Genomic DNA, 24,849 nt, shown 5'->3' on the forward strand with positions numbered 1-24,849 from the left:
TCCAGTCTTATCTTTTACTCCAGCCTCAGTCACCAACACAAAAAACATATGCCACTTCTTTTAACTTGGGAAGGGTTTTTAATTCATTTTTTAAAATACTATACCACCAGCTTGCCTGTGGGGCTTTGTGTTATACATTCATTGCAAAAATGTTGAGGCCCGTGGGTGAAAAGTGTTGGTAGAGATTTGGATGTAGATTCTTTCATTACTGCAAGTCATAAAGTCATCATGTGACCTAGTGTTCACACATGATCTTTGAATATTTTCCAGAGTATCTCTCTGTTCTATGCATTTGAAAGTCAATAGGAATTAACCAAAGAAATTCACCAGTAAACTAGGTTCAACTAAAATACAAGTTTCTTAACAACTAACATTTTTTGAGGACTAATATATGCCAGGTTCTCTAGTGCTTTGCATGTATAAACTTTTACTTAATCTTTTTAAACCTGAAGTACTTGAATTCTTTCCTCATTTACAGATGAGGAAACGAAGGCTCTGAGAGCCTACGTGACTTACTTAAGGTTGCATAGCTAATAAGACAAGAAGCAATGTTTATGAAATTCTAACCACTTTGCTGAAAAGTCTCTATATCCAATAGATTAGCCAATGCTAAGATACACAGAATAGCTTAGACCTTATTTTATTTCAGTTTATTATCAATTATAGCACATTTCAGCTTTCAAACATGACTTTATTTGGTATATTAAAATCTTAAATGAAAAAGTTTTTTTTCTTGTACCATTCTCTGGATTCAGTTTCGTCATCATTAAATTATCTTTTCAGATTCATACTTAAAGGTTTCATTACTACAGCCCTTATATTTATTTTTTCCCATTTGTAAATGTATACTTTTTCTTCTTGCCAAATAGTCAATCAAAAAATTATTATTTGAACTTGTATTACCATTTAAGAAGTATCAGCAAATTTGCATTTCACTGTGATTTAAAGTAGCGCTGTCCAGTCAAACTTACTGTGATAATGGAAGTGTTCTCTACCTGTGCTGTTTACTTAGCTACTAGCCACATGTCTAGTGAGCACTGGTAATGTGACTAGTACCACTGAGAAACTGTATCTTCAACTTACACGTGAGTAATTAGTGTTTGGTATATTGGAAAACACAGGTTTAGAACATAGCTGTTTTTGCATTTAATAAAAATGCCAATCCATCTTTCTGTCATCTTGGTTATTTGTGGATCCTTACAAGTATGTGTAGATGAAAGGAATGTTGGATTTAACTTTTCTCATTTAAGAATTAACCAGTTTCTTTAGAATTCTTTAAATTCATTTAAGAATTTAACCAGTTTATAAATGCTTATTCCCTCAGAATAAGCATTTATAAACTTAGTGAACAAATTATTATAGTTCAATAATTTGTGTATAATTTATTAACTACAAAGTTAAATTCTTTCTGGGGCTGTACTAGACTTAAAATTTTGTTGTTTTTAATATCTCAGTGAATATTCTCTTATTGGAAAAATTTTTATAGATTTAAATGTTGATGAACAACAAATTTAGTGATTTCTTATATCTTATGTATTTGTACCTTTCAATTATCAAAGGAAAATTAGTAGCAGATATTTGTTCCAAGTCAGTAGAATGTAGAATACTTGGGAAGTCTTTCTTGGGTGAAAGACAAGTAAAATCAAAACAATCAGTTATGCAATTTTGATGATAAATACATATGATCTCATCTAGTTCCATGATTCTGTGATTCTGTTGGTACAGATTGTCTACTGTATCAAATTATCTCATGTTCAGGAACCATTTTTCCTATTCTCCTCCTCAGTGTCCTTCACTTAGGCTGTAGACAGATTGTTGCTTTTTCATTGCCAGCAGCAGGATAATTAGAGGCATGAAAGCCAGCTTAGAAAAGTAAGCCATGGCTGAGTGACAGAAGCAGCATGTGAGAAGGTCCTAGGTAAGCCAGGATAGCTATTAAGATCCTGTCAGATAATTAATAGTTGACCATAATTCATTTTGACATTCCATTAAATTAATTTTTAAAAATGAGTACAATTTATGAAATTGTATATCTAGGTGATAAATGTCTGTATACATGGGTGATCAAATTTCCTCAGATTAATAAATCTTACATTTTTAATGAAAAACATTGTGTTAAATATAAAAATGTGAAATTTATGAAAAGTAAATATACTTAGGTCGGTCTCAAATTATTTTGAGTAATCTTACTTGTAAATGTATTCCTTCAAGAATGTTCTGTATAGTTCTTTTTTCATTGCTTCATTCATTCCTTTATTCAGTACACATAATTGAGCTCCTAAAATGTGACAGACTCTACACAAGATTATAGGAATAAAGATTGAATAGGACACAGTACCTGCTCAGGGTGCCCATATTCCAGAAGGGGAAGAGAGACATGTCAACAAGTACATGAAACCTGTCATGAATCCTTTCATTAAAGTTTAGTGGGAGAACCAAGGGAAAGAATGGTCATTTCCACTGGGATGGGGAGGATGAAGTTCAAAAAGGACTTCAAAGAGAAGTTGAGCCTTGAAAATTATAAATGTTCATCAGATGGATTATAGGAGGAAGGGTGTTAGGAGTAGACAGAACATTGTTAAGTGAAGATGCCGAGGAGTGAAACTGTGTAGCATATTCAGGATAAGGAAGTTACCCATTATGACTAAATGGTGGAATGTGGGGTTGGTGATAGGAAGAGGGGACATTGTATAATGATAGATGAGACTGAAGAAATGGACAGAGGGCCACATAATATAGAGTTTGAATTTTATCTTTTAGACACAAAGGATATATTGTACACTTGGAAATAAGAGAGAAACATGATACAAATTGGGTTTAAAAGAGGTTACTTTGGTGGTGATGTAAAGATAAATCATCAGGGTGCAAGTGTAGTAGAGGCAAGATCAATTATTAGACTCATAAGATAATTTGGGTGAGGGATTTTGAGGCTCTGAACCAAGATGGTAGAAGTAGGGATGGCGAAAAGGATCTGAAATGGGAGAAATTTGAAAAATTGAGCAGAATTTATTTTACTGATGGCATGTGTGAAACGAGGAAAAGGAGGATTGGGGATGACACGTTAAGTTTTTAGCTTCAATGTTTTGGTAGATGGGTTGTAACACCAGTAATAGAGTCAGAAAATGAATACAGAGGGCAGGATTATATTGCAGAAAGGGGTGGGGACATACTGAACTTGGGATACCCATGGCATTTCTGATAAATGATAGTTGATTGGTTATCACACGTGTGGATTATCTTTTATCTCCCAGCCTTGGGGGGAAATGACCTCAGCTGGCGAAGGGACCTTTTCCACATTTTATCTTCATTTTACTCCTCTTTTCTAAGACAACTGATTGGAAACTATAGAAACTAAACATCTGGCATAACTTACATAAATTAAGAATTTTATATACTGAAAGTTCAACCTTTTTGTTTTGAAAAGAGGAAAGCCAAAGTACTGATAAGAACAATTGTAACTTTTAAAGAAACAAAATAACTTAAAATAATAAAATACTACTCTTATAATGTAAGTGTGTGTCCTCTAAGGTATTGAGTTTTGTAGTTATGCAGGGTAATGGAAAGAACATGTAAAATATAGTACCAGCATCTATTATGTACTAAGTAAATGCCAGTTTTATTCCCCTAGAGTCCTTTAAAATAGATATTTAAAAGTTCAGGTGTAATTTAGTAGTAAAATCATAAACTGAGAGTAAGAAAAATCTAAATCCTTTTTTTCTAATATGTTCTAATACCTCACTTTGGATAAATGTTTTAATATCTCCAAGTGATGGTATAAAATTGAGAGGGATGAATTAGATAATGACACTGTAATCTCTTCTTCCAGCTTTATAATCCAATGCTTCTATTATATTTATTAAAAGAAAAAAAAATCCACTTAGGAAGCAGCAAGATTTGGGAATAAATCATAGACAGCGCTCACAAAATGTGTGGGCAGAGAAGTGGCAAATGATCCTCAATTGAGCAAATAAATATATATAATAGTAATATATTTAGGGAAAACTTTTGATCTAAAATTTACGAACGATAGTCTCCAACAGGAGTGTCCTTGACAGGCAGGGAGGGCTAGGCTGTGCATCCCTTCGCTTGCTCTGGAAGAAGATGGCTCAGCGACTTCTGAGGAGGTTCCTGGCCTCGACGTCTCCAGGTAGCCCTCTCAGGGTCAGTGGCAACCCGTCCCTTCTGAAACCCTGCAGACCCCACAATGCAGTCCTGCTGGCCTGACTGTAACACCCAAACCAGCCCGAACAATATACACCATTAGGATCTCCTCAATGACCTTTAATATCCAGGATGGACCTGACTTCCAGGACGAAGTGGTCAACAGTGAGACACCAGTGGTTCTGGATTTCCATGCACAGTGGTGTGGACCCTGCAAGATCTTGGGGCCAAGGTTAGAGAAGATGGTGGCCAAGCAGCATGGGAAAGTGGTGGTGGCCAAGGTGGATGTTGATGACCACACAGATCTTGTTATTGAGTCTGAGGTGTTGGTGGTGTCCACTGGGTTGGTCATGAAGAATGGGGACATGGTGGACAGTTTGTGAGCATCAGGGGTGAGGATCAGCTGGAGACCTTCCTGAAAAAGCTGATTGGCTGACAAGCAGGGACGAGTTCTGGTTCTCTTCCCTGAGTGGGACCCCAGTAGAACTTAGCCCTTCCGTGCGAGCCCTTCCTGCTTCGTCCCACATGCCTTTTGTCCCCTCCCTCCAGGGCCTGTGGCAGTTCTCCCAGGATGCGTGGAAAGAGTGCTGCCAGCCCACAGTGCTCTTGGTCAGGCAGTCACACCTTGGTCCTCATCTCTGGTCCTTCCAGTCTGAAGCCTCGTGCATGGCTTGTCTGCCACCTGCATTTCTCTTTCCTGCTGCTGTTTTGTAAAAAGAAAAAGAAAAAAGCCCAAATTAGCGAGAGTAATATATAATTTTATCATTTTCATAGGTCTTTAATGAAGTTAATCATCCCTCCTACTGTGAAGAGCAGACCCTGGGTACCACCCTGAAATCACCTGTAGTCACCCATCCCCACCCCCAAAGAGCCCCCTCCCACCTAGCCTCCCAGGCAGGGGGCCAGAAAATGAGTGATGGGCCGAAGAGCCCTGGAAAGCCTTGACTCTGGAAGGCTCCAGGCACCTCCTTCGCCCATTGGTCCTCTGAGCAGGGGGCTTAACTGAACAAATAAGACTGAAAAAGTAAGGGTCTGCACCTAAAAAGACAAATTTATGAATCACTGTACTGATGTTTGGAGATATTTTCATGTTGTACTACAGGTAAAGGAACCATCAAAATGTTCACCATCAGGGTAGAGTGTTAGAAATTAAACATGAAACATTCTACCATTATGTGAAACCATTAGTGTGCTATGTGTAGTTGTGGTGTTTTGTATATAGCAGAACCAGAGAAAGTTTAGATCAGGGGCAGCTAATAGGAGTAAGAGCATGGGAGGTCTATGTTGTGTGTGAATAAACTATATATATATATATATTTGTTTAATCTAGAAAAATTAGGGTTACATGACTAAAGCATATAAAATCAAGAAACAGGAGAACTCATGGACTATTCCTCCAAACTTATAAAAGCTAGTTGTAGAACAAGTAAAATGGATTATAGTAAAATCTTGATTTAAACTGGGCTTAGACAATAAAGGTATTTAACTGATTAGTCATTTATGTTTAAAGGTGAAACATATGTGTTTACAAATATAGGTAGTATTTTTAGCAATTTAGAAAGCTAGAAAATTTTAATGCTTTTTTTTCTCTTAATTTTTAAAATTTTTATTTATTTATTTTGAAACAGAATTTCACTGTGTTGCCCAGGCTGGACTCAAACTCCTGGGCTCAGGCAATCTTCCTGAGTAGCTGGGACTACAGGTGTGTACCACCGAGGCTTGTTTTTTTCTCTTTTTATAGGTTTTATAATCTCTGCAGCCCTGAGCACTTTCCAGAAGAATCATCAGTATTCATAAGATAGGTCTTTTTTTTTTTTTTTGATAATACTAAGGTTTACTACCATTATGCAAATAAATTGTTTCTCCTGATAGGGTGATATAGCTTAAATTGCTTTAGGTGGATTTCTTCATTTTAACCTGCTATAATTATTCATTTGGTTTATTTTTATTTCCTAACCAATGAAATAGGGAGTAAAGAGTTGTCTTCATATAGCTCACAGTCTGGTAAAAGATTTAGACAAGTAAAAGCACAATTACGAGAAGGTTGTAGGAAGTGGATTATAGGACATGTTTTTTTTTGTAATGTGAATTAGATTCTGTAATGCTGTGTATCTATGCAGAAAATTTTCCGAATCAAATGTGAGATTCTTATAAGAGAGAAATGCTCTAGTTGAATTGATACACTAGCATAATTGAAATTAGTTGTGCCTTAGAAAATCCAATGTAGATGCCTTATCTTTTTTGTGACCTCATGTAACAAGATATGAAGTCCCAGGCTCTGTGGCCATAGTTTAATGTTATATTTACTGTTGTCTTATATTCATATGTTAACTTTTCAGAGACATCTGAAACTTGTTTTGTTGTAAGACAACTGTGAAATGTAAACCTTTAAGTGTGTGACAAACCTGTTTTCTCGATCTGGACTTTGTCCTTAGAAAATTAAAGAAACTAAAATTATTTAGTAAAATAAATATTCCATTTCTGTACTGTATTCTTCTTAAGTAGATGACCATATAGTTTCAGCCGGCCATTGTTGTATGTGAGCCACAAACTTGAGAGAAGATATTGGTACAGGTTATTTGACCCTTACCAGGGACTGTCAACTAGAGCACCTACACGTGACCTCTACATGTGGCTTGAGCCTCATAACATGTGACTAAGTTCCAAGAAGGCGGGAGAGAGCCAGGTAGAAGCTGTATCACCTTTTATGACCTAGCCTCCAAAGTCAAGCAGCATCACTTTCAGCTGCATTCCGTTCATTAAGTGAGTCACTTAAATGAGTGTATCAAGAGAAGGGAAATTAGATTTTTCCCTTTCATGTAAGGAGTTAGAAAAATTTTGGGACCACATTTCACATCTTCTTCTGCAAAGCTAGTCCCTCCATTATGACTTTGGATCCCAGCCCCTCCTGTTTTCCATGGAGTCTTATGTATTCTTGTCTTTTATATCTATAATAATATGTCTTCTCATTTATTTAAAAAATGTATACCTCTTTCCCCTTCACTTTCAGTTTTCTCTTTGACCCTGCTGTCTCTTTCCCTTTCTCATCTCTCATGTACTAAAGTGAACTGGCCTAAGATTTACAGTATATGTGGTCAAATCAGTTGACTTTGGTGGCCAGGCAGGTAACTTTAATGTGTCTTAGGTAAAACTTGAGACGAGAAGAAAGAAAAAAGAGAAAAGTGTTCTTTTTCTGTTCTTGCTATGTTATAGTTACTTACAATCAAGATACAGAGAACTTAAATTTAATGTAGCTCAGCTTTTAGAATACAACTTGGTTGAATATTTTGCTCTGCATATTAATTTTTAAGTATTAACATGAAGTTATAATATGAGGTATGTAACCACATTAAAAAGGTCAAACTGGGTTACATGCACAACCTGGCTTAAAATGTAAGAACCTATTCTCTAAATACCTTTAGAATCTTTGACCTAACAATTTTTTGGTTCTTTATGATTAGATTTAACTTTCTTGTTTTTTGGTTTTTGCTGTTCTTTTGAGACAAGATCTCACTCTGTTGCCCAGGCTGGAATGCAGTGGTGCAATCATGACTCCCTGCAACTTCTGCCTCTTGGGCTCAGATGATCCTCCCACCTCACCCTCCTGAGTAGCTGGGACTATAGGCATGTGCTGCCATGCCTAGCTAATTTTTGTATTTTTAGGAGAGATGGGGTTTTGCCATGTTGGCTGAGTTGGTCTTGAACTCCTGGGTTCCAGCGATCCACCCACCTCAGGCTTCCAAAGTGCTGGGATTACAGGCATAAGCCACCACAACCTTCTTGTTCTATTACTCACACAGGTTTAGCATGAGAAGCAAACACATTAATGACTTCTTATCTTTAATCTTTATTGTACTCAAAGGCATCAGTGACCCAAAAATCTTCAAATGCTTTTTCCCAGTAATTTCTGTGACAATAACAATGGGAGCTGTAACTTTTTTGGTTTCTGATATGATTGGTTTTTGTTTTGATCTACTTTATAATATTCTGTGTTGTAGAATTACAAAACTATGTTACAGTAGTGCTATTTTCAAATCAAATTTAATTAAAGTATAACATACATTTCAAAAGTATTCAAATCCTAATTTATAGGTTGATGAATTTGATAAAGTTAACACCTGTGTGAATTATCACCCATACCAAGAGATAGAATATTACTGAAACCCCGGAAGCTTCCCTCCTGCCTCTACCCAATTATTACTAGCCTTAAAATGTGGCATACTGCATCATATTTTCCTTTGTGACTGCCTTCTTTCACTCGTGTATTTGTGACACTTATTCATGTTTTTGTCATAGCAGTGGTCTATTAATTTTCACAGATATATATCACTGTATAAAAATATAGCAAAACCTATCTTTTCTATGATTGATGTAAATTTGGGTTGTTTCCGGTTTGGGGCTCTTAGAAATAACGCTTTGAACTCACTTGTACATGATTTTTGGTAAATACATGTATGTTTTGATGAATATGTATTTAATGAATGTGTTTTATATATATACTGATATGCATACATGCATATATACATGGATGTGTGTCTTTGTGTGTGCATGAGAGAGAATGATATTGAATTAATTACTGGATTTCTGGGTCACAGATCATATGGTTCTAGTAAATACTGCCAAATAAATTTTCAGATTGGTTGAACCTATTTCTAACCAGCAGTGCGTGGGCTTATTGGCACTCCACATCTTTTCCAAACTTGATGTTTTTCGTATTTCTAGTTATACCTATTCTGGTAAACATATCCTGGTTATAATTTGTACGTCCCTGATGACTGATAGTGTTGATAACTTTTTCATGTCTATATTGGTCATTTGGATATCCTCTTTTTATATAATTTTTTTCAGGTAGTTCCCCATCCCTTTTTTGGGGTGTTCTGTTGTCTTTCTTTAAAAAAAATTGATTTGTAGAGTTATTTAACATGGGTACAGGATTTTTTTCCCCAAGATATGTACTACAAATGTCTTCTTCCATTTCATAGCTTGCCTTTTCACTTTCTTAACAATGTCTCCTTCATACTATTTAATATTTTCAAATTTAAAAATAATTTACAAATAATGATTTTTGTTTTATTTGGCCTTCTTTGGTCTTCTTTAAGAAGTTCTCACTACCCTAGAGTTACAGATACTTCCCTATATTAGGTTTAGAAGCTTTATTTTACCTTTTATATTTAGAACTACAGTCTATCTGGAGTCAAGTGTGTCTCTCTCTCTCTCGCTTTCTCTTTCTCTCTCGCTCTCTCGCTTTCTCTTTCTCTTTCTCTCTCTCTCGCTCTCTGTGTGTGTGTGTGTGTGTGTGTGTGTGTGTGCATGTGTGTGTATATGTGTCATGAGGTAGAACTCATTTTTTAATATCAGTATTTGACATATCATCATTTTAAAAGGAAAAAGAAATTGTCCCTTCAAAGCATTGTAATGACATTTTTGTTATCAAAGGCTGAAAACATTTGATTTACTTCTTTTCTGTTCCATTGGTATTGTCTGTTTTAGTGTCAGTACAAAACTGCATGAATTCATGTAACTTTGTAATAGAAGTCATCATAGTCAGTAGTATAAATCCTAAAACTTCATCGTTCACAGTAATTTTAAATATTCTTTCTTTTTGAATTTCCTTTAAGAATTTTAAGTCAGCTTGTCAATTTCCACATACATAGTTATATACACTAACCTTGTAGGAATCCTAATTAAGATTTGATTGAATCCATTTAGTAGTTTGAGAAGTAGTTTGAATCTAATTAGTAGTTTGAGAAGAATTTTTATCTCTATGATACTGAATTTTTAAGTCCATGAAAAGTATCTCTCCATTTATTTAGATCTTCTTTAACTTCTTTTAGTAATTATTTATAATATTCTGTAACTTCTTTTAGTCATGCTTTGTAATATGCTGTTTAAATTTTAAATATAATTTTAAAATTACATTTATTTTAGTTTTACATGCTTTTTTATGTTACTATAAAGGTTATCCATGTCAAAGTTTTATCTTATAATTTTTCATTGTGAGTATGTATATAAGCATAAGGTTAGAAATTTTATGCTGACCTATCTGGTCATCTTGCTAATTTTATTAACTGTAAATTATTTATAAACACATTTAGATTTTATATATACACAATCAAATCACTTTTTTGCTTAATTCTGACAGTGTAATTTTTTTCCTTTTAGTCCTTATACATTTTTTCTTGCCTTATTGCACTGATGAGGACTTGCAGTACAGTAATACATAGAAATAATGATAATAGCCACCCTTGTCATATTCCTGGTGTCACTGAAAAGCTTTCAATATTTTGGAACCAGGCAGAAAAATTTTAAGATACCTGTTATCTGTTTAAGGGAGGTTTCTTCTATTCCTGGTTTGTGAATTATTTTTCTTTTGAGAATGGGGATTTAATTTTATCAAATATTATTTCTGCATCTATGAGTTTTGAATGTTAAATTAATATTGCATACCTGGAATAAACCCAGTCTGGTTGCAATGTATTATCCTTTTCATATCTTTTTTTTTAATGTAATAGTGAATTTGGTTTGCTAAAATGTCTCAATATGTTTTCTCTTTATCATTATTCCATTGTTTTTTCTTTGAATGGCTACATTGGTTTATTTTCAGATATTTGGGGTTTTCAGCTTAGTTTCACTGTGTTCAAAGAACATGTTTGGAAAGATTTCAGTTCTTTGAAGTTTGTTGAGACTTGCTTTATGGCTCCCCATATAGCCATATACAGTAGTCACTTATAAATATTCCAATGACTTTTGAAGAGACTGTCTATTCTGCTTTTGTTGCCTACATCTACTTTCTCTCTCTCTCTCTCACACACACACACACACAGACAAGCTTAATTCACATTGAATTCAAGTTATTCTGTATCATGTTACATTTCTGTAGAGAGGATTTATTTTACTTCTGGTATGATTCAGTGTTATTCTTACTAATTACAGTTATGTACTGCATAACAACATTTCAGTCAAAAGCGAATATACAATCATGCTTCCAAAAATTATACTACTTAATTTTTAATGTACTTTTTATATGCTTAGATACACAAATACCATTGTATGATAACTGCCTACAGAATTCAGTACAATAACATGCTGTATAGGTTTGTAGCCTAGGAGCAATAGGCTATCCATAGAGTCTAGGTACGTAGTAACTGTCTAGATTTGTGTAAGTGTACTCTATGTTCGTACAATGACGAAATTGCCTAATGATACATTTCTCAGAATATATCCCTGGCATTAAGTGAGACATGACTGTATTTAACACCCCATCATGCATTATTATTATTGTTCAGGGCCATCAATATTTATTTGTATTTATCCTATAATTTGCTGTTTTCTTTTTTCACTTATTCTTTCATGCATTCTCCGGTCTAAGTACTTGTGCCATAAGTAAGCCTTATGTAAAGGTGTCCTACTGATGAATTATGTCAGTGTTTATTTATCTGGATTTTTGTATTTCTTACTTTTTAGGAAATATTTTATAAATATAGAATTTTAGGTTGAGAATTACTTTCTTTCTACACTCTAAAGATGTTTCATCATGTTATTTTCCATTGTTTTGTTGAGAAGTCAGCTGTTAGTCTCAGTGTTGCTTTTTGAAGGTAGTATATCTTTTTCTCTTTGGTTACTTTGAGATTTTCCCTTTGCCTTGGTTTTCAGTAGTTTCACAATACGCCTACGTGATTTGAACAAAAACACTACGTATTTGCAACTTTTTAGAACCGTGGCTCAACATATTTCATTCATTTAAGACAATTTTCAACTAGCATATCTTAATATATTGCCTCTATCCCATCTTTTCTTTTCTCTTCTTCTGGGATAAAAATTACATGTATATGTCAAATTTCTGATATATAATTTAAATTATTATATTTTTAATCTCTATAAAAATTATTTTTAATCTCTAGAATAAAAAATTCAGTTGATTTTTCAGTTTATACTTATAAAATTTTCTACTTATTTATCTTCTTGTACAAATTAATCATAGCAACATTAAAGTTCTATTGTCTGAATTTATAATTTATAATTTTTATTACCAGTGTGTTTTTCTGTAGTATGTTTTTTCTCTTATTTTTGGTTATTTGGTCTTACCTTTTAGCATGCTTGGAAATCTTTACTGGAATGTTGGTAATGGAGAATGCAAACTATTTTGTATCATGTTATATTTCTTTAGAGAGGACTTATTTTGGCTGATAAGAGTTGGGTCAGATTGCGTTGATCCAGTCAACAATTGAGATGAATTGTCTATTTCCTATTTATCCTTACTCCTATCCATGGAGCCTCTCAGCGGTTTTGACTGAAAGTCTGACGATGTTTATTAGGGCCCTACTCCATGCTAGCCCTGAACTTTAATTTTTGTTTCCTCACTGTGAGACTACTGAAATATTTGCTTACTTTTCTAATCTCCTAAAAAGGTACTTATTGATATCTGTTCTTCAGTGTCATGCCTTAGGATCTTAGACATCTGAATGCTTCAAGAAGAAAAAGAGCTGCTGGGCAGGTACGTTTAAGTCTGCTGTAGCAGAACTCATAAACCCTCCCTTTTTTCCCCAGATGCTCTGTCCCAGGGAATTAGGGCTTTATTTATGAGTTTCTGTTGTGCTGCTGGCTTTTTTCAGGGCTGCCCTGCCCAGCAAGGAGGCAGCCTAGTCACTGTCTGCCTGCAGAGGCTTTGCTGAGCTGCTGTGGGCTCCACCCAGCTGCCATGTGAACTTCCCTGCAGTCCTGTTTATATGGGTATAGTTAAGTACCTTGGCAATGGTGGCCCACCTCTGTAATGGCAGACTCTCTCTGTAATGGCAGGCTGCCTCTGTAATGGTGGGCTGCCTTGGTAATGGCAGGCTGCCTCAGCAATGGCGGACTACCTCCCTGGTGGTGGAGTGCCTCAGCAATGGCAGGCGCCCCTCCCCCACAGAGCTGGCCCATCCTAGGTTCAGCTGTGCTTGCTGTGAAACTCTAAATCCAGAGTGTTTCAGATTGCTGTTTTTTTGTGTGGGGGTGGGACCAGCCAAGCCTGATCACCTGGCTCCCTGCCTCAGAGCCTTTTTTTTTTTTTTTAGTTGAAAGGTCAACTGTCTCCCAGATATTCCAGTTGCCTGTTGAAAAGGCGTTGGGATCTGTGTGATATCCCGTTTGGGGACCCACTGCGCCAGCTGAAACAGCTGCGATTTGTTTGCACTTTTTTGCCTGGGAATCTCCTGGCCTGGCTCCCTGTTTCAGTCCCCTTTTCTATCAGTTGAATGGGCGACTCTGTCTTCCCGGAACTTCAGTCGCCAGCTAAAACGGTGCCTTGACCCGTGTATTTTGTACAGAGAGCTGCTGCACGGAAACAGCCCCCAGTGACATGTGGGGCTCCTCCCCCTGGGAATCTCCTGGTCTGTGGGCAATAAAAATCCGTCTGGAAATGTGGCATCCACTCACCCTCTGTGCTTTCGCTGGAAGCTGCAATCCTAAGCTGCTACTAATCGGCCATCTTGAATCCATCCCAGAAATAATTTTTACCAGCTCTATGGGCATCCCTTAGTCTAGTCAAGTTGATACATAAAATTAACCACCATAGTGGGTGTATATTAGGATATAATTGTGCTTTTAATTTTTGTTTCCCCGATGATTAATCATGTTGAACACCTTTTTATGTGCTTATTGGGTTATTCAGATGTACTTTTTTAGATTTAATGCCTAATTAAGTCTTTTGCCTATTTTTCTACTGAGAAAAGAAAATAGGAGTTATTATTTTGCAGAAATGTTACACATGCACATAGTTTATGAACATAAATAAAAATATTTTCTCCAACCCTATGGGTTGCATTTTATTCTCTTAATTATATATTTTGATGAGCACAGTTTTTAGTCTCAATATACGGAGGATGCTAACTTTTTTCTTTTTGCTTAGCCCATTTGTTTCCTTTTTAACAAAACCTTTTTAACAAATCTTTGCCTATTCCAAGTTCATGAAGATAGTTTATTTTTTTCTTTTAAAAGATGTATTATCTTTGTCACATTTAGGTCTGCTTGCATGTCTCAGAGCAGTAGAAAGCAATACTATCAGTTGTGAGGAAGAATTATGGGGAAAGTACTGGAGGTTTGCTAAAGAAGAGAAGGTATAGAAGTCATCTTGAAGAATAGGAGATTGCATGGACTAGGGAAGTACAATATGATTGCCAGAAACCAGTAAGTGTACACTTGAGGTTTCTGGTTATAAACTTCGAATCATGAAAAGTCAGAGTAGTTTGTTTTTCTCCAGCCTTATTCAGTTGCACAAGTACAGGCACAGAGTAGATGTAGAGATTTCACCAGGGTTGTGGTTTTTTCCAAGCAAGTATAGACAAAATGAGAGGGGGCAAGTGGCTAAAAATGTATGCAGGAAGTGATTATAATGCCTGGCTTTGGAATTTGTGCTTTTTAAGGAGGAAAAAAGATAATATTGGGGTATCAAGCATCCTGAAAAGGATTGGAGATCCTAGTAAGATTTAAAGATTGTTGAAGTTGAGATATTAAAAGGGAGTGATCTAAAAAGATAGAACATGGTTTTCAGAGGGAAATGGTAGAATGAAATGGGCTAAGGATATGATCTTTGGAGTCAATGACTAAGATAGGGTAGGATGGGAATGTATATATTAAGTGAATTTAGATATTGTATTAGAAAGGTTAGAGGATATACTTATTCAATGAGTATATACTACAAATAGTCCAATTTTATTTGTAGTGTTAAGTATAGTAAGAAATATAGGTACAATGCCTGTTTAAATATTCTACAAAATATTTTAGTGAAGTACTTTTTTAAAATTTAATTTTTAACTTAATGTATTTTTCAGGTAAAAGGATAATGTATTCAGTGCATTTTAATGGAATGAGATTGTAATTAATGTTGTATAGTAAAAGACATAGTAGTATCATGTTTATATATTTTCTAGAATAACATTTCAGTTTAAATGTGTATCTATTTTTGAATTTAAAATATTTATACTTGAATAAATGAGGATGTATCTTTATTTCTGTGGAAATATAGCTTTTATTAATAGCGAATATAAATGTGTCTACTTGAGAAAGTCATTGCATTGTACCCCCGCCCTTTTTTTTAATTAAATTGATATCCTTTGAGAATTTAGGCGCTAGCTACTTAGGGGATCAGAGGTTACTTACCTGGGCACTTAAATTATTAACCTGGCATATGGATCACATTGACATTCAGAAAGTAAAAAAATATTCTCAAAGAAGCAGTAATAGACATCAGAGAATATTTCATAATTCACACAGTTGCTTTCAGATTTTTCTCTTTTGCAAGATAGAAATAGTTTCTAATTGTGAGGTTCAGGTATCCTATGTAATGTGTTGCTCTTGGTACCCAGAAGATGCTCAGTAAATAGTAGCTGTTGTTTTTAAGGGGAATTCTTAAGCATGGTCTATATAAATTAGGCTCGTTTTTAACAAGTTATTTGTATTATCAGTCCGTGGACAACTAGAAACAACAAATTAACCCACTGGGAGTAATTTTACGCTAGATTGTAGGGAACTTTGTGTTTGTCCATTTTTACACTGCTATAAAAATATGAGACTGGTAATTAATAAAAAGAAAGAGGTTTAATTGACTCACAGTTCTGCATGGCTGGGAGACCTCAGGAAACTTACAGTCATGTTGGAAGGGAAAGCAGGTATGTTCTTCACAAGGTGGCAGGAGAGATTGTGAGCACATGAAGGAAGAACTGTCAAACACCTATCAGATCCCATCAGATCAAAAACCATCAGATCCAGTGAAAACTCACTCATTGCTAGGATAACAGCATAGAAGAAATCTCTCCCATGATCCAGTCACCTCCTACCGGGTCCCTCCCTCAACATGTAGGTATATGGGGATTACAATTTAAGACAAGATTTAAGTGAGGACACAGCCAAACCATATCAAATATATTTATATTCATATCCTCAGGATCATTAAGAATAAAAAGATATAAAAGTGAAAGGGGATATTTTAGAAAGTTATTTAGCAAAACTTTAATAATTACAAAATGTGGCTTATATCTCACATTTATTTCTCACAGTAATGCTATGTAGTAAGAAGAATACTGAGACTTAGAGAAGATAAGATCACACACTTATAATGGCAAAATTTGGAATGATACAAACTCCATCAGTCTGATTCTAGGCCCTCTGCTCATAAGCACCACATTATATCATTTCCCTCACACAGTGAAAATTTTTTTAAAAAAATTATGCACTTGAAACTCATCAAAACTGAAGGACCTTAGAAAATCTAGCTACCTACCTATTATGTTTTTAGAATATTGCATAGCTTTTCCTGTATGGCAGGCACTGTTATCAGTGCTATAACAACTCATTTAATCTTTACAACTCTTTGAAGTAGGAACCATTATTCTTATTCTATACAAGAGAAAATTGAGGCATAGATTAAGTAACTTGTCCAAAGCCACACAGCTAAAAAGTAAGCAAGCTAGGACTTGGACCTAAGCAGTCTGACTCTAGAGTGTTCTTAACCACCATGCCATATTGACTACCTTTCTAAAAATTCGTAGTTTTTACTTCATTTAGTTTTCTCCTTCGTTATAATCTTTTCAGTGATAAGAAACTCATTACGCCAAGGCTGTGTGCAGTCAGAGTTACATCAGAGAAACAGAACCAGTAGTATATATATCTGAAGAGATACATTGCAAGAAATTGACTTATTGATTGTGGTGGCTGGCTAGGTAATCTACAATCAAGGGCAAGCTGGACCTCTCAGTCATAGGTTGAAGCTGTACTTTACAGTCTGTTTCTTCTTTGGGGAAGCTTCATTTCTGCTTTTAAGACTTTCAACTGATTGAATCAGACCCATCCAAATTATCTGATAATCTTTACTTGAAGTGGACTTTAATCACATCTACAAAATACCTTCACAGCAACACCTAGATCAGGGTTGAATAACTAACGACTATACCCTAGACAGGTTGACACATAAAAATGTCCTGTAGGTAGGCAATTTTTTCCCTTAAACTCTGACAGGTTGGGGGATTGGCAGTTCATTTTCCCAAGTCAGAAATGGAACTTTCTACTTTCTTTTTAACTTTTGTTTATTTATTACTCATTCTTGTCACCTCCTCACCTCCCATTATCACAGCCAAAAAAGATTTCAGGTGTTTTGCAATAGAAGGCACATATGATCTTTAAAGCAAAATTGTAGAAACAAGAGCCTCGAAATCAAAGGCAAGAACATGAACCAGTAAACCTATGTTGAAGCTAGTTACTGTATTTGAGCATAAAATTTAGCACTTTTTACATGGTGAGAGTACAGTATAAAGCCACTTTCCTAGTGCCAAATTGTAACAGCAATTTAATCTATCTAAATACAGGGAGCAGTGATTTATATAATAAATGAGATAATTGTCATTTAATAAAGATTTAGAGAACTCTCTCTAGATTCCTTTGTTCATGAAGGAGGGTCTCAAAGCTGTCTGCAGTTATATTTTTATGGTAATTATTTATTAATATCTCTTGACTTTAAAATTCTCTTAACAAATAAAATAACTACCTTTAAAAAAATACTGTAAGACCCTTTGCTGTGACCTCAGATAATTTAAAGTGATGCCTCATAGGTCTTTAATTAGACTGAAAGTCTTATAAGAATCTTGTGTGTATGGCTCACATAACTCAACTAGACAGTTGGGGTTTTTAGAAATCTTAAGGACTTGCCCATAGCAGTCTTATGTGAGGCCCAAGGTAGAGAAGGTCCTCTCCAAAGGAAATGTGGATGTGGCTTTTGTCTATTGGAATTTATTAAAATTTGATATATGAGAAACTCACAGAGTTTTAAAAGAAATTGTATGAATGTTGATTGGAAGGGTCAGAGATAATTCATAATGAAAAAAAGTGTTCAGGCCTTTAACCTCCTGTGGAAAGGAAGCAAGCGGAAAAGCTACTGAGCTCTACACATAGGCCATTTCATGTGGAGGAATGACTCAGAGAAGGCAGTCAAGAAGCCAGAGTGTACAGCTAAGAGACAAGGAGAAGCACTGTCAGGACTAATCAAGCAATTAGTGACATGTGCCCAAATGGATTTTAGAATTGCTATTGATGAGGGAGTGTTACATACCTCTTATTTTCCCTCTTTTTGAGTGGGAGTATCCATTGCAATTTCTAATGCTATCTCACCATTGTATATTGGATGTGTATTGGCCAGATAACTTGTCTTTTTAGGTCACAGGTCTTCAGATTAAGAGAAACTAAGTATGAGAAGTTGCAATCAGGAAACTGGATTTGAGGGGCCTCATCTATACCTGCTTTTGATTTCAATTACATCCTGGATGTTAGGATGAGGCTTCTGGGGCTCTTGGAAGGAGTTGAGTATATTTTGAAAATGGAGGAATAGTCTGTGACAAAGTAAAGATGGCTGCAAATTCTTAACTACCCTTTTCATTTAGAAGCATAGCTAATTTCTTCATTCCATTGAATCTGGGCTGGGCTTTTCATTGCTTTAACCAGTATAATATGGTGGGTGTGATGCTGGATTGGTTACAGGGTTGAGCCTCTATCTTCTTAGAAGCCAACTGCTATGCAAGAAGTCTGACTATTCTGAGACCAACATGCTATTCGAAGCCCAGCTAGCCACTTGGAGAGAAAGGAAAAGAGGGATGGGTTGTGGGGATGGGGGCTAGAGATTGGTAACACCAGATAAGATAAATATTTCATGGAGCTTTTAGTCAGTGCAGACTTCAGCTGAAGATAGATGAGAGAGTGACTCTTCCAACAGTGTGAAGTGAGCCAGCAGACCTATTACTTCACTTGGGCTGTTCCAGCTTCTCGTAGCTGTTGAGCCACCCAGCTTAGACCCCAGACAATGTGGTATAGAGATGAACAGTTCCTACTGTGTGTTGCCCAAAATTTTTGACCCAGAAAATTTTGAGCAAAATGTGGTGGTTGTTTTAACTCTAAGTTTGTTACGTAACAGAGAGCTGAAACACAAATGGGAGAACTAAAGATAGAAAAATTTTATCACCTATCCAACCTCACAGAGCTAGTAAGAACCAGTGCTTTCCCCTTCCCTTTTATTTTTAGTTGACACATAATAATTGTACATATTTACAGGAATACAGAGTAATATTTTAATACGTATATAATAGACAATGATCAAATAAGGGTAATTAGCATATCCTTACCATAAACATTTATCATTTCTTTGTGTTAGGAACATTCAAATACTCTCTTGTAGCTGAAAATATACAGTAAATTATTGTAAATTATAGTCACCATACAGTGCTATAGAACACTAGACCTTTTCCTATCTAGCTGTAATTTTTAAAAATCTCTAATAACCCACAATTATCTAATTTTCTCTTCCTAACTTTTAATAACCACAACTCTCCTGTCTACTTGTATGAGCTCAAGTTTTAAAAGCTCCCTCATGTGTGTGAGAACATATGGTATTTATCTTTCTGTACCTGACTTATTTCACTTAATATAACATCCTTTAGGCTCATCCATGTTGCCACAAATGACAGGATTTCATTCTTTGTTATGTCTAAATAGTATGTCTATAAAATAGTCATTGTTTATGTATACCACACTTTCTATTAATCTGTTGATATACATTTAGGTTGATTCCATATCTTGATTATTGTGAATAGTGCTGCAATAAACATGCAGATATCTCTTCAGTATACTGATTTCCTTCCCTTTGCATTAATACCCAGCATTGGAATTGCTGGATTGTATGTTCTATCTTTAGTTTTTGGAGGAAGCTTCCATATTGTGCCATAATGGTTGTACTAATTTACATTCCCACCAAAAGTATATGAGAATTCCATTTCTCTGCATCCTCACCAGAATTCATTAATATTTTTTCTCTTCTTAACAATAGTCATTCAAATTGAGGCAATATGATATTGTGGTTTTGATTTCGATTTCCCTCATGATTAGTGATGTTGAGCATTTTTTCATATACCTGTTGGCCATTTGTATGTAGAACCAATGCTTTTAATCACATGTCAAACTGCCTATGTCCCAGTCCTTTCCAGAGGGCCCTCTAGAACACTTTTCCCATTGTAAACAAATTTATTTGCACCTACAGCTTTTCAATGGAATGGAGGTTTATTCTTTAGGACCTTGCATCTACTAGTTGGGCAGTTGGGGTCAGCATATCTTTTTGACTTAATTCTGTAGTAATGATATCTGAGATACAGCTGGGAACCATTCTTTAGTTTAAAAATCTCAAGCAGGACTCTCCTTGGAGTGTTCTCTTAAAAAAAAAAAGTGATTCTCTTAAAAGACAGTTAGCACAGTACAGCTGACTGAAAATTTCTTAAGTGAAATTCAGGATAGTCTGTATAAATACTAAAAGGTAAATAAACAACATAGTCCTCATGAGACAGTAAAGTTTTTTTTCAACTGTCCCTCTGACTGCACTAACTGAAAGTCTTCTTTCTTGACCATTCTTTAGAACAGAATACCACTGTGGTCACTCCTCCCTTCTGGATGTTTTTTTCTGGACCATCCAGTTCATTTCCACCCCCTTAGTATGAAGAGAAACTTTCCTCTTTCATGTAACAGTCAATCTGACATCAAGGCATCACAACTTGCTTTTAACAATAGAGTGAACATATCAAACTCTTTTTCTCAACAAAATAATTTTTGGAAAAAAATATTAAGAAGGTGAAAATTTCCATTCAACATTACATACCTGTAAGAAAAGAGGAAGAAAAATCTCTACCAGAATTCCAGCATTTACAGATAACCACTGTTAGCATTTATTTATTTATTTTTTGAGACAGGATCACCCTCTGTGACCTAGTCTGGATTGCAGAGGCGCGATCACGGCTCACTGCAACCTTCACCTCCTGGGTTCAAGTGATTCCCTTGGCTCAGCCTCTTGAGTAGTTGGAATCGCAAGTGCATGTCACCACAGCCTAGCTAATTTTTGTCATTTTTAATAGAGACAGGATTTTTTTTCATACTGGTCAGGCTGGTTTCTAACTCTTGACTTCAGGTGATTCACCTGCCTTGGCCTCCCAAAGTGCTGGAATTACAGGCCTGAGCCACCACACCTAGTGTGTTAGCAGTTTTTGAATACTGTTGGTTTTCTATATCCACAGATTCAAACGTTCAAGGATTCAACCAACCATTCAAGGATTCAACCAGCCATTCAATCAAAAATATTGAAACAACAAAACAATAAAAATAATAAAACAATAAAGAGTAGTAGAAATAAAAATACAATAACTATTTACATTACAGTGTAATAGGTATTATAAGTAATCTAGAGATTATTTAAAGTATGCAGGAAGATGTGCATAGGTTATATACAAATACTCTGCCACTTTATGTAAGGGACTTGAGCATCCATGGGTTTTGATATCCACAGGGGCCCTAAAACCAATCTCCCATGGATACCAAGGGATGATTGTATAACCTCTTTAAAAGTTTATGGGAGAGTTTCCTCCTAGTCAACATAGTATTGGAAGTCCTGGCCAGAACAGTCAGACAGGAGAAAGAAATAAAAGGCATTCAAATAGGAAGAGAGGAAGTCAGATTATCCCTGTCTGCAGACGACATGATTCTATATCTAGAAAATCCCATAGTCTGCCCAGAAGCTCCCTGATCTGATATACAACTTCAGTGAAGTTTCAGGATGCAAATAAATATACAAAAGTCAGTAGCATTCCTATACACTAACAGCACCCAATCTGAGAGCCAAATCAGGAATAGAATCTCATTCCCAATCCCCACAAAAGGGATGAAATATCTAGCAATACAGAGCTAATCAAGAAGGTGAAAGATCTCTACAATGAAAATTACAAAACACTGCTCAAAGAAACCAGAGATAACACAAACAAATGGGAGAACACTCCATGCTCTTGGATAGGAACAATCAATATGGTTAAAATGACCATACTGCCCAAAGCAATTTATAGATTCAATGCTATTTCTATCAAACCACCATTACATTCTTCACAGAACTAGGAAAAAACTATTCTAACATTCATATGGAACCAAATTTTGCTTCCTATTCTCTAATCTGGATGCCTTTTATTTCTTTCTCTTGCCTGTTTCCTCTGGCTAGCACTTCCTGCACTATGTCAAATAATAGTAGTTAAAGTAGGCATCCTGGTCTTGTTCTAGTTCTTAGGGAGAATTCCTTTCTCTTTGATCTTTTGGAATAGCTGCAGGACGATTTGTATTAGTTATCCTTTGGTAGGATAACTGTACATTTGGTAGAATTCAGCTGTAAATTTATTTAGTCCTTATCTTTTCTTTGCGGAGAGACTTTTTATTACTGGTTCAGTCTCTCTAGTTGTTATTGAACTGTCCAGGTTTTCTGTTTCTTCCTGATGTCATCTTAGTAGGTTGTATTTTTCCAGGAATTTATTCATTTTCTCTAGGTTTTCCAGTTTGTCAGCATTTAGTTGTTCATAACAGTCTCTGATGATCTTTTGTATTTTTGTGATATCAGTTGTAATGTCTGCTTTTTCATTTCTGATTTTGTTTATTTGCATCTTCTCTTTTCTTAGTTAGTGTAGTTTATCAATTTTGTTAATCTTTTCAAAGAACCAACCTTTTCTTCTGTTTATCCTTTATGTTGTTTCTAGAGTCTCTACTTCATTTAATTCTGCTCTGATCTTGTTTCTTTTCTTCAGCTAATTTGGGATTTAATTTGTTCTTGCTTTTCTATTTTCTTGAGGTATATTGTTATATGTTAATTTGTAATCTTTCTACTTTTTTGATAATAGGCATTTAGTGCTGCAAAACTTCCCATGATGACTATGCTCCCAAATTGGCATCTTGACACAGCTGTTCATGTCTAGGTGGGAGTGAGTGACCCAGCATGAATTCCTTGTCTGATGCAGTGCCCTCACACAATCTCCAAGTCACCATCCATGCTAGTTTCAGGGTTCCTGTTGGTGGAGGAGTTCTACTGAGGTTTAGTTCACAGCAGTCTGTGGCAGAGATGTGAACTGCTGAAGTTCTGTCACTTACCCTGTCCCTGCAATACTTAGCCCTTCTAGGCCCCAAGCCAATCTTGACCAAGCTGGTCACTTGTTTCCTTTTCCTTCTGTTCCTCAAACGTTCCCTATGTGTTCTCCATTACACTCTAGTGTTCTCTCCTAGATGTTCTATTCATGGTGTTTTAATCAATTAATAATTCCAATTCTTCTTTCTGGAAAGAGCAGGTACCTCATGGCTCTAGTCAGCCATCTGGTACCAAAATCCCATTATTCGTAATTTTCTAAATTTCAAATAGATGTGTATTCAAAATGAATACATTTTAACATTACAGACAGAAATATGGACTTGAAGCAAATATTCTAAAATATCAATAATAGTATTTCTTGGTGCTGGGAATAAGAGTTACAAAAGAAAAAAATCTAGGAAACCAATATAAAACAGCCATCATTCTCTTTGATTACCTAATATAAAGCTTAAAGTGAAGAAAAAAGCCTGGAAAATTGGCAATGAGGACCTGAGAACAGCAGAAAAGAGTGAAACAACAACTCTCCACCAAGGACACTGACCTTTGATTCACAGAATCAGTGACTATTGTAGGAAAACCTAGGACTCTGCTTGAAAACAGATATTTTAGGGATCACTTATAATAATATTTACTTCTTAAGTTGAGGAAGGTGGGAAGTCACTTTTGTTGTTACCTAGCAGCTCTTAGAGATGAATTTGTATACAAAAAGTACTTGACATATATATCAAAAGTAGGGTGATCTAAGAAATACTCTTGTTTTTGGAATATGTATTTAATACGTTTCTTTCAGTTGCAAGAAGCAGAGATCCTATTCAAACTGATTGACATAGAAATGAAATAAATTTTTTAGGTAACTTGAAAGTTCAAGTGGTGAAATAGCTTTTAAGCATTAGAAATATCTGGGACCTCAAATGATGTCATTAGATTTACATATTTTTCTTCTTCTTTCTGTGTTTGTCTCTGTGCCTCTGCCATCTCTTTCTCTGTCTTACAATATGGATATGATTTTTTTCATTGTTCAGAAGCTGGAGCTGGAAGTGACTAAAATAATTCCGAGAAACCGTATCTCCATGATCATGATTGTCATCACAAATATGTATTCACATGTCATAGAAGAGTATCTAGTGGGGAGAACTTTATTTTTATCCAAAACTTTAGGAACAAAGAATCCAGGAAATAGAGCTTTCCAGCCCATCCTACTATTATAGAAGGAGAATGGAAGGGACATTGAAAGAACCAATTTGCTATATCCAGCATGGTCCACTCTTTTAGCTATTCATCACCTATTTATACCTTTCTACTGACGCTTTCAAAGAGTGGCAATTACACTATGCTACAGCTAACTTAATGCTACTATCCTTCATAGAAATGAAAACCCTCAACTTCTACCCAAAAGGAGAGGTCTAAAAATCCATCAATCCCTATATCAATTTCTGGATGATATTCACTCATATCATTTAACCATAATATCACTTTGACTTTCTGCAGCCTTGGTGCTGAATTATAAAATAATGACCACGCCTTATGTAAAATTATTGGGGAAAAGGGAGAAGGAAATTGATGTGTTTATATATACACACATACAATGGCACACATATAGCATAGCAAGGTGGCATTTATGGGCAGCTGCTATAGTCCTTGTTCTGTTTGGAAGTTTGTTTTTTTTGTTTTTGTTGTTTTTTTTTTGTTTTTTTTTGAGATGGAGTTTCGCTCTTGTTACCCAGGCTGGAGTGCAATGG

At 35.5% G+C, this 24,849-nt stretch overlaps 1 protein-coding gene and 1 pseudogene across 3 annotated transcripts in view; both read left to right on the forward strand.

Moving 5' to 3' along the window:
• The window catches only part of PRKACB (protein kinase cAMP-activated catalytic subunit beta), a 136,977-nt gene that overhangs the window by 3,532 nt on the left and 108,596 nt on the right, over positions 1 to 24,849 (forward strand). The window contains exon 1 of one of the 3 annotated variants that reach the window (XM_074381088.1): positions 12,637 to 12,655. The exons of the other annotated variants lie outside the window; for them this stretch is intronic. The gene's annotated coding sequence lies outside the window, so the exon portion shown is untranslated. Of the gene's footprint in view, positions 1 to 12,636; positions 12,656 to 24,849 lie in introns of those variants that run through there. 3 annotated transcript variants of the gene reach the window in all.
• Positions 1,430 to 10,107, forward strand: LOC141580286 (thioredoxin, mitochondrial pseudogene; annotated as a pseudogene).

This window comes from Saimiri boliviensis, chromosome 11 (assembly GCF_048565385.1).
Source record: "Saimiri boliviensis isolate mSaiBol1 chromosome 11, mSaiBol1.pri, whole genome shotgun sequence".
NCBI classification, from domain to species: Eukaryota; Metazoa; Chordata; class Mammalia; order Primates; family Cebidae; genus Saimiri; species Saimiri boliviensis.